The following is a 14,147-nucleotide window of genomic DNA, read 5'->3' on the forward strand; positions in this document are numbered from 1 at the left end:
TTACAGGGGCCATGGAACTTTGTGATGACAATGGTTATGGAGCATTGTGATGAAAGAAGTCAAGGATCATTGTGATGACAAGTGTCCTGGAATCTTGTGATGACACGGTTCATGGAGCATTGTGATGTCAAGGGCCATGGCGAATTATGATGACAGGTGTCATTGGGCATTGTGATGACAGTGGTCATCTAGCATTGTGATGAAAGTTATACTGGAGCACTGGGATGACAGGGGCCATGGAACATTGTGATGTTAAAGGCCAAGGAACATTGTGCTGACACGTGTCATGTAGCATTGTGAGGACAAGGGCATAGAGCCTTATGATGACAAGAGGTCTGGAGCATTGTGATGAGAATGGCATGGAGCATTGTGATTACAGGGGCTATGGAGCATTGTGATGACAAGGGTCATTGAGCATTGTGATGACAGGGGTCATGGAGCATTGTGATGATAAAGGCCATGGAGCATTGTGATGACAGGTGTCACGGGGCATTTTGATGACAGGGGGCATGCAGCATTGTGATGAAAGGGATCATGGAGCAATGTGATTTCAGGGGCCATGGAAAATTGTGAATACATAGGCCATGGAGCATTGTGATGACAGGTGCCATGGCGAATTGTGATGACAGTGGTCATCTAGAATTATGAAGAAAGGATTCATGGAGCACTGTGATGACAGGGACCATGGAACATTGTGATGACAAAGGCCATGGAGTATTGTGATGACAAGTGTCATGGAGCATTGTGATGAAACGGGCATGGAGGACTATGAAGACAAGAGTTCTAAAGCATTGTGATGACATCTGTCATGGAACATTGTGCTGACAGGGGCCATGGAGCATTGTGATGACAGGTGTAATGTGGCATTGTGATGACAGTGTTCATAGAGCATTGTGACGAAATGGATCATGGAGCAATGTGATTATAGGGACCATGTAGCATTTCGAATGAATACGCTATGGAGCATTGTGATGACAGGAGTCAAGGAGCATTGTGATGTAAGTGGTCATGGATCATTGTGATGACAAGTGTCCTGGACCATTGTGATGATACGGGTCATGGAGCGTTGTGATGACAAGGTTCTTCGAGCATTATGATGACCAGAGTTCTGGAGCATTGCGTTGACAAGGGAATGGAGCATTGTGAATACAGGGACCATGGAGGATACTTATGACATCTGTCATGGAACATTGGGCTGACAGGGGTCATGGAGCATTGTGATGACAGGTGTAATGTGGCATTGTGATGACAGTGGCCATAGAACATTGTGATGAAATGGATCATGGAGCAATGTGATTACAGGGGCCATGTAGCATTGTGAATACATAGGCCATGGAGGATTGTGATGACAGGGGTCAAGGAGCATTGTGATGAAAGTGGTCATGGAGCATTGTGATGACACGGGCATGGAGCATTATGATGACAAGAGTTCTGGAGCATTGTGATGAAAAGGGTACGGAGCATTGTGATTACAGGGGACCAGGAGCATTGTGATTACATGGGCAGTGAATATTGTGATGACAAGGATCATGGAGCACTGGGATGACAAGTGTCATGGAACATTGTGATGACAGGGTTCATGGAGCATTGTGATGAGAGGGGCCTTGGAGCATTATGATGATAGGCGTCATGGGGTATTGTGATGAGAGTGGTCATAGAATATTGTGATGAAAAGGATCATGGAGAAATGTGATTACAGGTGCCATGGAGCATTGTGAATGCATAGGCCATGGAGCAATAAAATGACAGGGTCAAGGAGCATTGTGATGTAAGTGGTCATGGATCATTGTGATGACAAGTGTCCTGGACCATTGTGATGACACGGATGATGGAGCATTGTGATGACAAGGGCCATGGCTAATTGTGATGACATGTGTCTTGGGGCATTGTGATGACAGTGGTCATCTAGAATTGTGACGAAAGGTATCATGGAGCACTGTGATGACAGGGGCCATGGAACATTGTGATGACAAAGGCCATGGAGCATTGTGATGACAAGTATCATGGAGCTTTGTGATGACATGGGCATTCATCATTATGATGACAAGAGTTCTGGAGTTTTGTGATGACAAGGGCATGGAGCATTGTGATTACAGGGGTCATGGAGCATTGTGTTAACAACTGTCATGGAACATTGTGATGACAGGGTTCATGGAGCATTGTGATTAAAGGGGTGATGGAGCATTTTGATGACAAGGGCAGGCGAACATTTTGATTACATTGGTAATGGAGCATTGTGATGACATGGGCAGGGAACTTTGTGATGACAGGTGTAATAGAACATTGTGATTACAGGGGACATGGAGCATTTTGATGACATGGGCAGGCAACTTTGTGATGACAGGTGTCATGGAGCATTGTGATGACAATTGTCATTTAAAGTTGTGCTGACAGGGATCATGGAGCATTGTGATGAGACGGGCATTGGAGCATTGTTAAGACAGGCGTACTGGAGCCTTCTGAGGAAAGATCTCATGGGTCATTGTGATTACAGCGATCATGGAACATTGTGATGACAGTGGTCATGGAGCATTGTAATGACAGGGGCCATGGAGAATTGTGATGACAGGGTTCATGGGGCATTGTGATGACAGTGGTCATGGAGGATTGTGATGAAAGGGGTCATGGAGCACTGTGATTACAGGGGCCATGTATAATTGTGATGACAAAGGCCATGGAGCATTTTGATGACACTTGATATGGAGCATTGTGTTGAAAGGGGCATGGAGCATTGTGACAACAATGGTCATGGAGCATTGTTATGACTGGTATCATGGAGCTTGTTATGAAAAAGGTCATAAGGCAGTGCAATGACAAGTATCATGGAACAAGTGATGAAAGGAGTCATGGAGCATTGTGATTAAAAGGATCATGAGGCATTTTGATGACAAGAGTCATGGAACATTGTGATGACAGGGATCATGGAGCATTGTGATGACAAGGGCTATGGAGCATTGTGATGACTGGGTTCATGGGGTATGGTGATGACAGTGGTCATGGAGCATTGTAATGACAGGGGTCATGGGGCATTGTGATGACAGTGGTCATGGAGCATTGTGATGAAAGGGGTCATGGAGCACTGTGATTACAGGGACCATGTATAATTGTGATGACAAAGGCCATGGAGCATTGTGATAACAGTTGTCATGGAGCATTTTGTTGAAAGGGGCATGGAGCATTGTGACGACAATGGTCATGGAGCATTGTGATGACTGGTATCATGGAGCATTGTTATGAAAAAGGTCATGGGGCAGTGTAATGACAAGTATCATGGAGCATGTGATGAAAGGAGTCATGGAGCATTGTGATTAAAAGGATCATGAGGCATTTTGATGACAAGAGTCATGGAACATTGTGATGACAGGGGTCATGGAGCATTGTGATGACAAAGGCCATGGAATATTTTGATGACAAGAATTCTGGAGCACTGTGATGACAAGCGCATGGAGCATTGTGATTATAGGGACCATGGAGCATTGTGATGTCAAGGGTCTTCGAGCATTGTGATGACAGGGATCATGGAGCATTGTGATGAAGGGGATCATGGAGCAATGTGATTACAGGGGCCATGGAGCAATGAAATGACAAGGGTCAAGGAGCATTGTGATGTAAGTTGTCATGGAGCATTGTGATGACAATTGTCCATGAACATTGTGATGACATGGTTCATCAAGCATTGTGATGTCAAGGGCCCTGGCCAATTATGATGACATGTGTCAAGGGGCATTGTGATGACAGTGGTCATCTAGAATTGTGATGAAAGGTATCATGGAGCACTATGATTAGAGGGGCCATGGAGCATTGTGATGACAAAGGCCATGGAACATTGTGGTGACAAGTGTCCAGGAACATTGTGATGACACGGGCATGGAGCATTATGATGAAAAGAGTTCTGGAGTATTGTAATGGCAAGGGCCTGGAGCATTGTGTTTACAGGGGCCATGGAGCATTGTGATGACAAGGGTATGTGGCATTGTGATTAAAAGGGACAAGGAGCACTGTGATGACATGGGCAGGGAACATTAGGATGACAGGGATCATGGAGCATTGTGATGATAGTGGCCTTGGAGCATCGTGATGACAGGCTTCATGGGGCGTTGTGATGACAGTGGTCAAGGAGGATTGTGATGAAAGGGGTCATGGAAAACCGTGATTACAGGGGCCATGGAGCATTGTGAATACATAGGCCATGGAGCATTGAGATAACAGGTGCCATGGAGCATTGTGATGAAAGTGGTCAAGGATCATTGTGATGTTAAGTGTCCTGGAACCTTGTGATGACTCGGATCATGGAGCATTGTGATGACTCGTTTCATGGAGGATTATGATGAAAAGGGCAATGGAGAATTGTGATGCCAGGTGTCATGGGGCATAGTGATGACAGTGGTAATCTATCTGTGTGATGAAAGGTATCATGGAACACGGTGATGAAAGGGGACTTGGAGCATTTTGATGACAAAGGCCGTGGAGGATTCTGATGACAAGTGTCATAGAGCATTGTGATGACATGGGCAAGGGGCATTATGATTACAAGTGTTCTGGAGAATTGTGATGACAAGGGCATGGAGCATTGTGATTACAGGGTCCATGGAGCATTGTGATGAAAAGTGCAGGGAACATTGTGATGAGAAGGGTCATGGAGCATTGTGATGACAAGGGCTGGGATCATTGTGATGAGAAGGGTCGTGGAGCATTGTGATGAAAGGGATCATGGAGCAATGTGATTACAGGGGCCATGGAACTTTGTGATGACAGTGGTTATGGAGCATTGTGATGAAAGAAGTCAAGGATCATTGTGATGACAAGTGTCCTGGAATCTTGTGATGACACGGTTCATGGAGCATTGTGATGTCAAGGGCCATGGCGAATTATGATGACAGGTGTCATTGGGCATTGTGATGACAGTGGTCATCTAGCATTGTGATGAAAGTTATACTGGAGCACTGGGATGACAGGGGCCATGGAACATTGTGATGTTAAAGGCCAAGGAACATTGTGCTGACACGTGTCATGTAGCATTGTGAGGACAAGGGCATAGAGCCTTATGATGACAAGAGGTCTGGAGCATTGTGATGAGAATGGCATGGAGCATTGTGATTACAGGGGCTATGGAGCATTGTGATGACAAGGGTCATTGAGCATTGTGATGACAGGGGTCATGGAGCATTGTGATGATAAAGGCCATGGAGCATTGTGATGACAGGTGTCACGGGGCATTTTGATGACAGGGGGCATGCAGCATTGTGATGAAAGGGATCATGGAGCAATGTGATTTCAGGGGCCATGGAAAATTGTGAATACATAGGCCATGGAGCATTGTGATGACAGGTGCCATGGCGAATTGTGATGACAGTGGTCATCTAGAATTATGAAGAAAGGATTCATGGAGCACTGTGATGACAGGGACCATGGAACATTGTGATGACAAAGGCCATGGAGTATTGTGATGACAAGTGTCATGGAGCATTGTGATGAAACGGGCATGGAGGACTATGAAGACAAGAGTTCTAAAGCATTGTGATGACATCTGTCATGGAACATTGTGCTGACAGGGGCCATGGAGCATTGTGATGACAGGTGTAATGTGGCATTGTGATGACAGTGTTCATAGAGCATTGTGACGAAATGGATCATGGAGCAATGTGATTATAGGGACCATGTAGCATTTCGAATGAATACGCTATGGAGCATTGTGATGACAGGAGTCAAGGAGCATTGTGATGTAAGTGGTCATGGATCATTGTGATGACAAGTGTCCTGGACCATTGTGATGATACGGGTCATGGAGCGTTGTGATGACAAGGTTCTTCGAGCATTATGATGACCAGAGTTCTGGAGCATTGCGTTGACAAGGGAATGGAGCATTGTGAATACAGGGACCATGGAGGATACTTATGACATCTGTCATGGAACATTGGGCTGACAGGGGTCATGGAGCATTGTGATGACAGGTGTAATGTGGCATTGTGATGACAGTGGCCATAGAACATTGTGATGAAATGGATCATGGAGCAATGTGATTACAGGGGCCATGTAGCATTGTGAATACATAGGCCATGGAGGATTGTGATGACAGGGGTCAAGGAGCATTGTGATGAAAGTGGTCATGGAGCATTGTGATGACACGGGCATGGAGCATTATGATGACAAGAGTTCTGGAGCATTGTGATGAAAAGGGTACGGAGCATTGTGATTACAGGGGACCAGGAGCATTGTGATTACATGGGCAGTGAATATTGTGATGACAAGGATCATGGAGCACTGGGATGACAAGTGTCATGGAACATTGTGATGACAGGGTTCATGGAGCATTGTGATGAGAGGGGCCTTGGAGCATTATGATGATAGGCGTCATGGGGTATTGTGATGAGAGTGGTCATAGAATATTGTGATGAAAAGGATCATGGAGAAATGTGATTACAGGTGCCATGGAGCATTGTGAATGCATAGGCCATGGAGCAATAAAATGACAGGGTCAAGGAGCATTGTGATGTAAGTGGTCATGGATCATTGTGATGACAAGTGTCCTGGACCATTGTGATGACACGGATGATGGAGCATTGTGATGACAAGGGCCATGGCTAATTGTGATGACATGTGTCTTGGGGCATTGTGATGACAGTGGTCATCTAGAATTGTGACGAAAGGTATCATGGAGCACTGTGATGACAGGGGCCATGGAACATTGTGATGACAAAGGCCATGGAGCATTGTGATGACAAGTATCATGGAGCTTTGTGATGACATGGGCATTCATCATTATGATGACAAGAGTTCTGGAGTTTTGTGATGACAAGGGCATGGAGCATTGTGATTACAGGGGTCATGGAGCATTGTGTTAACAACTGTCATGGAACATTGTGATGACAGGGTTCATGGAGCATTGTGATTAAAGGGGTGATGGAGCATTTTGATGACAAGGGCAGGCGAACATTTTGATTACATTGGTAATGGAGCATTGTGATGACATGGGCAGGGAACTTTGTGATGACAGGTGTAATAGAACATTGTGATTACAGGGGACATGGAGCATTTTGATGACATGGGCAGGCAACTTTGTGATGACAGGTGTCATGGAGCATTGTGATGACAATTGTCATTTAAAGTTGTGCTGACAGGGATCATGGAGCATTGTGATGAGACGGGCATTGGAGCATTGTTAAGACAGGCGTACTGGAGCCTTCTGAGGAAAGATCTCATGGGTCATTGTGATTACAGCGATCATGGAACATTGTGATGACAGTGGTCATGGAGCATTGTAATGACAGGGGCCATGGAGAATTGTGATGACAGGGTTCATGGGGCATTGTGATGACAGTGGTCATGGAGGATTGTGATGAAAGGGGTCATGGAGCACTGTGATTACAGGGGCCATGTATAATTGTGATGACAAAGGCCATGGAGCATTTTGATGACACTTGATATGGAGCATTGTGTTGAAAGGGGCATGGAGCATTGTGACAACAATGGTCATGGAGCATTGTTATGACTGGTATCATGGAGCTTGTTATGAAAAAGGTCATAAGGCAGTGCAATGACAAGTATCATGGAACAAGTGATGAAAGGAGTCATGGAGCATTGTGATTAAAAGGATCATGAGGCATTTTGATGACAAGAGTCATGGAACATTGTGATGACAGGGATCATGGAGCATTGTGATGACAAGGGCTATGGAGCATTGTGATGACTGGGTTCATGGGGTATGGTGATGACAGTGGTCATGGAGCATTGTAATGACAGGGGTCATGGGGCATTGTGATGACAGTGGTCATGGAGCATTGTGATGAAAGGGGTCATGGAGCACTGTGATTACAGGGACCATGTATAATTGTGATGACAAAGGCCATGGAGCATTGTGATAACAGTTGTCATGGAGCATTTTGTTGAAAGGGGCATGGAGCATTGTGACGACAATGGTCATGGAGCATTGTGATGACTGGTATCATGGAGCATTGTTATGAAAAAGGTCATGGGGCAGTGTAATGACAAGTATCATGGAGCATGTGATGAAAGGAGTCATGGAGCATTGTGATTAAAAGGATCATGAGGCATTTTGATGACAAGAGTCATGGAACATTGTGATGACAGGGGTCATGGAGCATTGTGATGACAAAGGCCATGGAATATTTTGATGACAAGAATTCTGGAGCACTGTGATGACAAGCGCATGGAGCATTGTGATTATAGGGACCATGGAGCATTGTGATGTCAAGGGTCTTCGAGCATTGTGATGACAGGGATCATGGAGCATTGTGATGAAGGGGATCATGGAGCAATGTGATTACAGGGGCCATGGAGCAATGAAATGACAAGGGTCAAGGAGCATTGTGATGTAAGTTGTCATGGAGCATTGTGATGACAATTGTCCATGAACATTGTGATGACATGGTTCATCAAGCATTGTGATGTCAAGGGCCCTGGCCAATTATGATGACATGTGTCAAGGGGCATTGTGATGACAGTGGTCATCTAGAATTGTGATGAAAGGTATCATGGAGCACTATGATTAGAGGGGCCATGGAGCATTGTGATGACAAAGGCCATGGAACATTGTGGTGACAAGTGTCCAGGAACATTGTGATGACACGGGCATGGAGCATTATGATGAAAAGAGTTCTGGAGTATTGTAATGGCAAGGGCCTGGAGCATTGTGTTTACAGGGGCCATGGAGCATTGTGATGACAAGGGTATGTGGCATTGTGATTAAAAGGGACAAGGAGCACTGTGATGACATGGGCAGGGAACATTAGGATGACAGGGATCATGGAGCATTGTGATGATAGTGGCCTTGGAGCATCGTGATGACAGGCTTCATGGGGCGTTGTGATGACAGTGGTCAAGGAGGATTGTGATGAAAGGGGTCATGGAAAACCGTGATTACAGGGGCCATGGAGCATTGTGAATACATAGGCCATGGAGCATTGAGATAACAGGTGCCATGGAGCATTGTGATGAAAGTGGTCAAGGATCATTGTGATGTTAAGTGTCCTGGAACCTTGTGATGACTCGGATCATGGAGCATTGTGATGACTCGTTTCATGGAGGATTATGATGAAAAGGGCAATGGAGAATTGTGATGCCAGGTGTCATGGGGCATAGTGATGACAGTGGTAATCTAGCTGTGTGATGAAAGGTATCATGGAACACGGTGATGAAAGGGGACTTGGAGCATTTTGATGACAAAGGCCGTGGAGGATTCTGATGACAAGTGTCATAGAGCATTGTGATGACATGGGCAAGGGGCATTATGATTACAAGTGTTCTGGAGAATTGTGATGACAAGGGCATGGAGCATTGTGATTACAGGGTCCATGGAGCATTGTGATGAAAAGTGCAGGGAACATTGTGATGAGAAGGGTCATGGAGCATTGTGATGACAAGGGCTGGGATCATTGTGATGAGAAGGGTCGTGGAGCATTGTGATGAAAGGGATCATGGAGCAATGTGATTACAGGGGCCATGGAACTTTGTGATGACAGTGGTTATGGAGCATTGTGATGAAAGAAGTCAAGGATCATTGTGATGACAAGTGTCCTGGAATCTTGTGATGACACGGTTCATGGAGCATTGTGATGTCAAGGGCCATGGCGAATTATGATGACAGGTGTCATTGGGCATTGTGATGACAGTGGTCATCTAGCATTGTGATGAAAGTTATACTGGAGCACTGGGATGACAGGGGCCATGGAACATTGTGATGTTAAAGGCCAAGGAACATTGTGCTGACACGTGTCATGTAGCATTGTGAGGACAAGGGCATAGAGCCTTATGATGACAAGAGGTCTGGAGCATTGTGATGAGAATGGCATGGAGCATTGTGATTACAGGGGCTATGGAGCATTGTGATGACAAGGGTCATTGAGCATTGTGATGACAGGGGTCATGGAGCATTGTGATGATAAAGGCCATGGAGCATTGTGATGACAGGTGTCACGGGGCATTTTGATGACAGGGGGCATGCAGCATTGTGATGAAAGGGATCATGGAGCAATGTGATTTCAGGGGCCATGGAAAATTGTGAATACATAGGCCATGGAGCATTGTGATGACAGGTGCCATGGCGAATTGTGATGACAGTGGTCATCTAGAATTATGAAGAAAGGATTCATGGAGCACTGTGATGACAGGGACCATGGAACATTGTGATGACAAAGGCCATGGAGTATTGTGATGACAAGTGTCATGGAGCATTGTGATGAAACGGGCATGGAGGACTATGAAGACAAGAGTTCTAAAGCATTGTGATGACATCTGTCATGGAACATTGTGCTGACAGGGGCCATGGAGCATTGTGATGACAGGTGTAATGTGGCATTGTGATGACAGTGTTCATAGAGCATTGTGACGAAATGGATCATGGAGCAATGTGATTATAGGGACCATGTAGCATTTCGAATGAATACGCTATGGAGCATTGTGATGACAGGAGTCAAGGAGCATTGTGATGTAAGTGGTCATGGATCATTGTGATGACAAGTGTCCTGGACCATTGTGATGATACGGGTCATGGAGCGTTGTGATGACAAGGTTCTTCGAGCATTATGATGACCAGAGTTCTGGAGCATTGCGTTGACAAGGGAATGGAGCATTGTGAATACAGGGACCATGGAGGATACTTATGACATCTGTCATGGAACATTGGGCTGACAGGGGTCATGGAGCATTGTGATGACAGGTGTAATGTGGCATTGTGATGACAGTGGCCATAGAACATTGTGATGAAATGGATCATGGAGCAATGTGATTACAGGGGCCATGTAGCATTGTGAATACATAGGCCATGGAGGATTGTGATGACAGGGGTCAAGGAGCATTGTGATGAAAGTGGTCATGGAGCATTGTGATGACACGGGCATGGAGCATTATGATGACAAGAGTTCTGGAGCATTGTGATGAAAAGGGTACGGAGCATTGTGATTACAGGGGACCAGGAGCATTGTGATTACATGGGCAGTGAATATTGTGATGACAAGGATCATGGAGCACTGGGATGACAAGTGTCATGGAACATTGTGATGACAGGGTTCATGGAGCATTGTGATGAGAGGGGCCTTGGAGCATTATGATGATAGGCGTCATGGGGTATTGTGATGAGAGTGGTCATAGAATATTGTGATGAAAAGGATCATGGAGAAATGTGATTACAGGTGCCATGGAGCATTGTGAATGCATAGGCCATGGAGCAATAAAATGACAGGGTCAAGGAGCATTGTGATGTAAGTGGTCATGGATCATTGTGATGACAAGTGTCCTGGACCATTGTGATGACACGGATGATGGAGCATTGTGATGACAAGGGCCATGGCTAATTGTGATGACATGTGTCTTGGGGCATTGTGATGACAGTGGTCATCTAGAATTGTGACGAAAGGTATCATGGAGCACTGTGATGACAGGGGCCATGGAACATTGTGATGACAAAGGCCATGGAGCATTGTGATGACAAGTATCATGGAGCTTTGTGATGACATGGGCATTCATCATTATGATGACAAGAGTTCTGGAGTTTTGTGATGACAAGGGCATGGAGCATTGTGATTACAGGGGTCATGGAGCATTGTGTTAACAACTGTCATGGAACATTGTGATGACAGGGTTCATGGAGCATTGTGATTAAAGGGGTGATGGAGCATTTTGATGACAAGGGCAGGCGAACATTTTGATTACATTGGTAATGGAGCATTGTGATGACATGGGCAGGGAACTTTGTGATGACAGGTGTAATAGAACATTGTGATTACAGGGGACATGGAGCATTTTGATGACATGGGCAGGCAACTTTGTGATGACAGGTGTCATGGAGCATTGTGATGACAATTGTCATTTAAAGTTGTGCTGACAGGGATCATGGAGCATTGTGATGAGACGGGCATTGGAGCATTGTTAAGACAGGCGTACTGGAGCCTTCTGAGGAAAGATCTCATGGGTCATTGTGATTACAGCGATCATGGAACATTGTGATGACAGTGGTCATGGAGCATTGTAATGACAGGGGCCATGGAGAATTGTGATGACAGGGTTCATGGGGCATTGTGATGACAGTGGTCATGGAGGATTGTGATGAAAGGGGTCATGGAGCACTGTGATTACAGGGGCCATGTATAATTGTGATGACAAAGGCCATGGAGCATTTTGATGACACTTGATATGGAGCATTGTGTTGAAAGGGGCATGGAGCATTGTGACAACAATGGTCATGGAGCATTGTTATGACTGGTATCATGGAGCTTGTTATGAAAAAGGTCATAAGGCAGTGCAATGACAAGTATCATGGAACAAGTGATGAAAGGAGTCATGGAGCATTGTGATTAAAAGGATCATGAGGCATTTTGATGACAAGAGTCATGGAACATTGTGATGACAGGGATCATGGAGCATTGTGATGACAAGGGCTATGGAGCATTGTGATGACTGGGTTCATGGGGTATGGTGATGACAGTGGTCATGGAGCATTGTAATGACAGGGGTCATGGGGCATTGTGATGACAGTGGTCATGGAGCATTGTGATGAAAGGGGTCATGGAGCACTGTGATTACAGGGACCATGTATAATTGTGATGACAAAGGCCATGGAGCATTGTGATAACAGTTGTCATGGAGCATTTTGTTGAAAGGGGCATGGAGCATTGTGACGACAATGGTCATGGAGCATTGTGATGACTGGTATCATGGAGCATTGTTATGAAAAAGGTCATGGGGCAGTGTAATGACAAGTATCATGGAGCATGTGATGAAAGGAGTCATGGAGCATTGTGATTAAAAGGATCATGAGGCATTTTGATGACAAGAGTCATGGAACATTGTGATGACAGGGGTCATGGAGCATTGTGATGACAAAGGCCATGGAATATTTTGATGACAAGAATTCTGGAGCACTGTGATGACAAGCGCATGGAGCATTGTGATTATAGGGACCATGGAGCATTGTGATGTCAAGGGTCTTCGAGCATTGTGATGACAGGGATCATGGAGCATTGTGATGAAGGGGATCATGGAGCAATGTGATTACAGGGGCCATGGAGCAATGAAATGACAAGGGTCAAGGAGCATTGTGATGTAAGTTGTCATGGAGCATTGTGATGACAATTGTCCATGAACATTGTGATGACATGGTTCATCAAGCATTGTGATGTCAAGGGCCCTGGCCAATTATGATGACATGTGTCAAGGGGCATTGTGATGACAGTGGTCATCTAGAATTGTGATGAAAGGTATCATGGAGCACTATGATTAGAGGGGCCATGGAGCATTGTGATGACAAAGGCCATGGAACATTGTGGTGACAAGTGTCCAGGAACATTGTGATGACACGGGCATGGAGCATTATGATGAAAAGAGTTCTGGAGTATTGTAATGGCAAGGGCCTGGAGCATTGTGTTTACAGGGGCCATGGAGCATTGTGATGACAAGGGTATGTGGCATTGTGATTAAAAGGGACAAGGAGCACTGTGATGACATGGGCAGGGAACATTAGGATGACAGGGATCATGGAGCATTGTGATGATAGTGGCCTTGGAGCATCGTGATGACAGGCTTCATGGGGCGTTGTGATGACAGTGGTCAAGGAGGATTGTGATGAAAGGGGTCATGGAAAACCGTGATTACAGGGGCCATGGAGCATTGTGAATACATAGGCCATGGAGCATTGAGATAACAGGTGCCATGGAGCATTGTGATGAAAGTGGTCAAGGATCATTGTGATGTTAAGTGTCCTGGAACCTTGTGATGACTCGGATCATGGAGCATTGTGATGACTCGTTTCATGGAGGATTATGATGAAAAGGGCAATGGAGAATTGTGATGCCAGGTGTCATGGGGCATAGTGATGACAGTGGTAATCTATCTGTGTGATGAAAGGTATCATGGAACACGGTGATGAAAGGGGACTTGGAGCATTTTGATGACAAAGGCCGTGGAGGATTCTGATGACAAGTGTCATAGAGCATTGTGATGACATGGGCAAGGGGCATTATGATTACAAGTGTTCTGGAGAATTGTGATGACAAGGGCATGGAGCATTGTGATTACAGGGTCCATGGAGCATTGTGATGAAAAGTGCAGGGAACATTGTGATGAGAAGGGTCATGGAGCATTGTGATGACAAGGGCTGGGATCATTGTGATGAGAAGGGTCGTGGAGCATTGTGA

This window comes from Balaenoptera physalus (assembly GCF_965194825.1).
Source record: "Balaenoptera physalus genome assembly, chromosome: 19".
NCBI classification, from domain to species: Eukaryota; Metazoa; Chordata; class Mammalia; order Artiodactyla; family Balaenopteridae; genus Balaenoptera; species Balaenoptera physalus.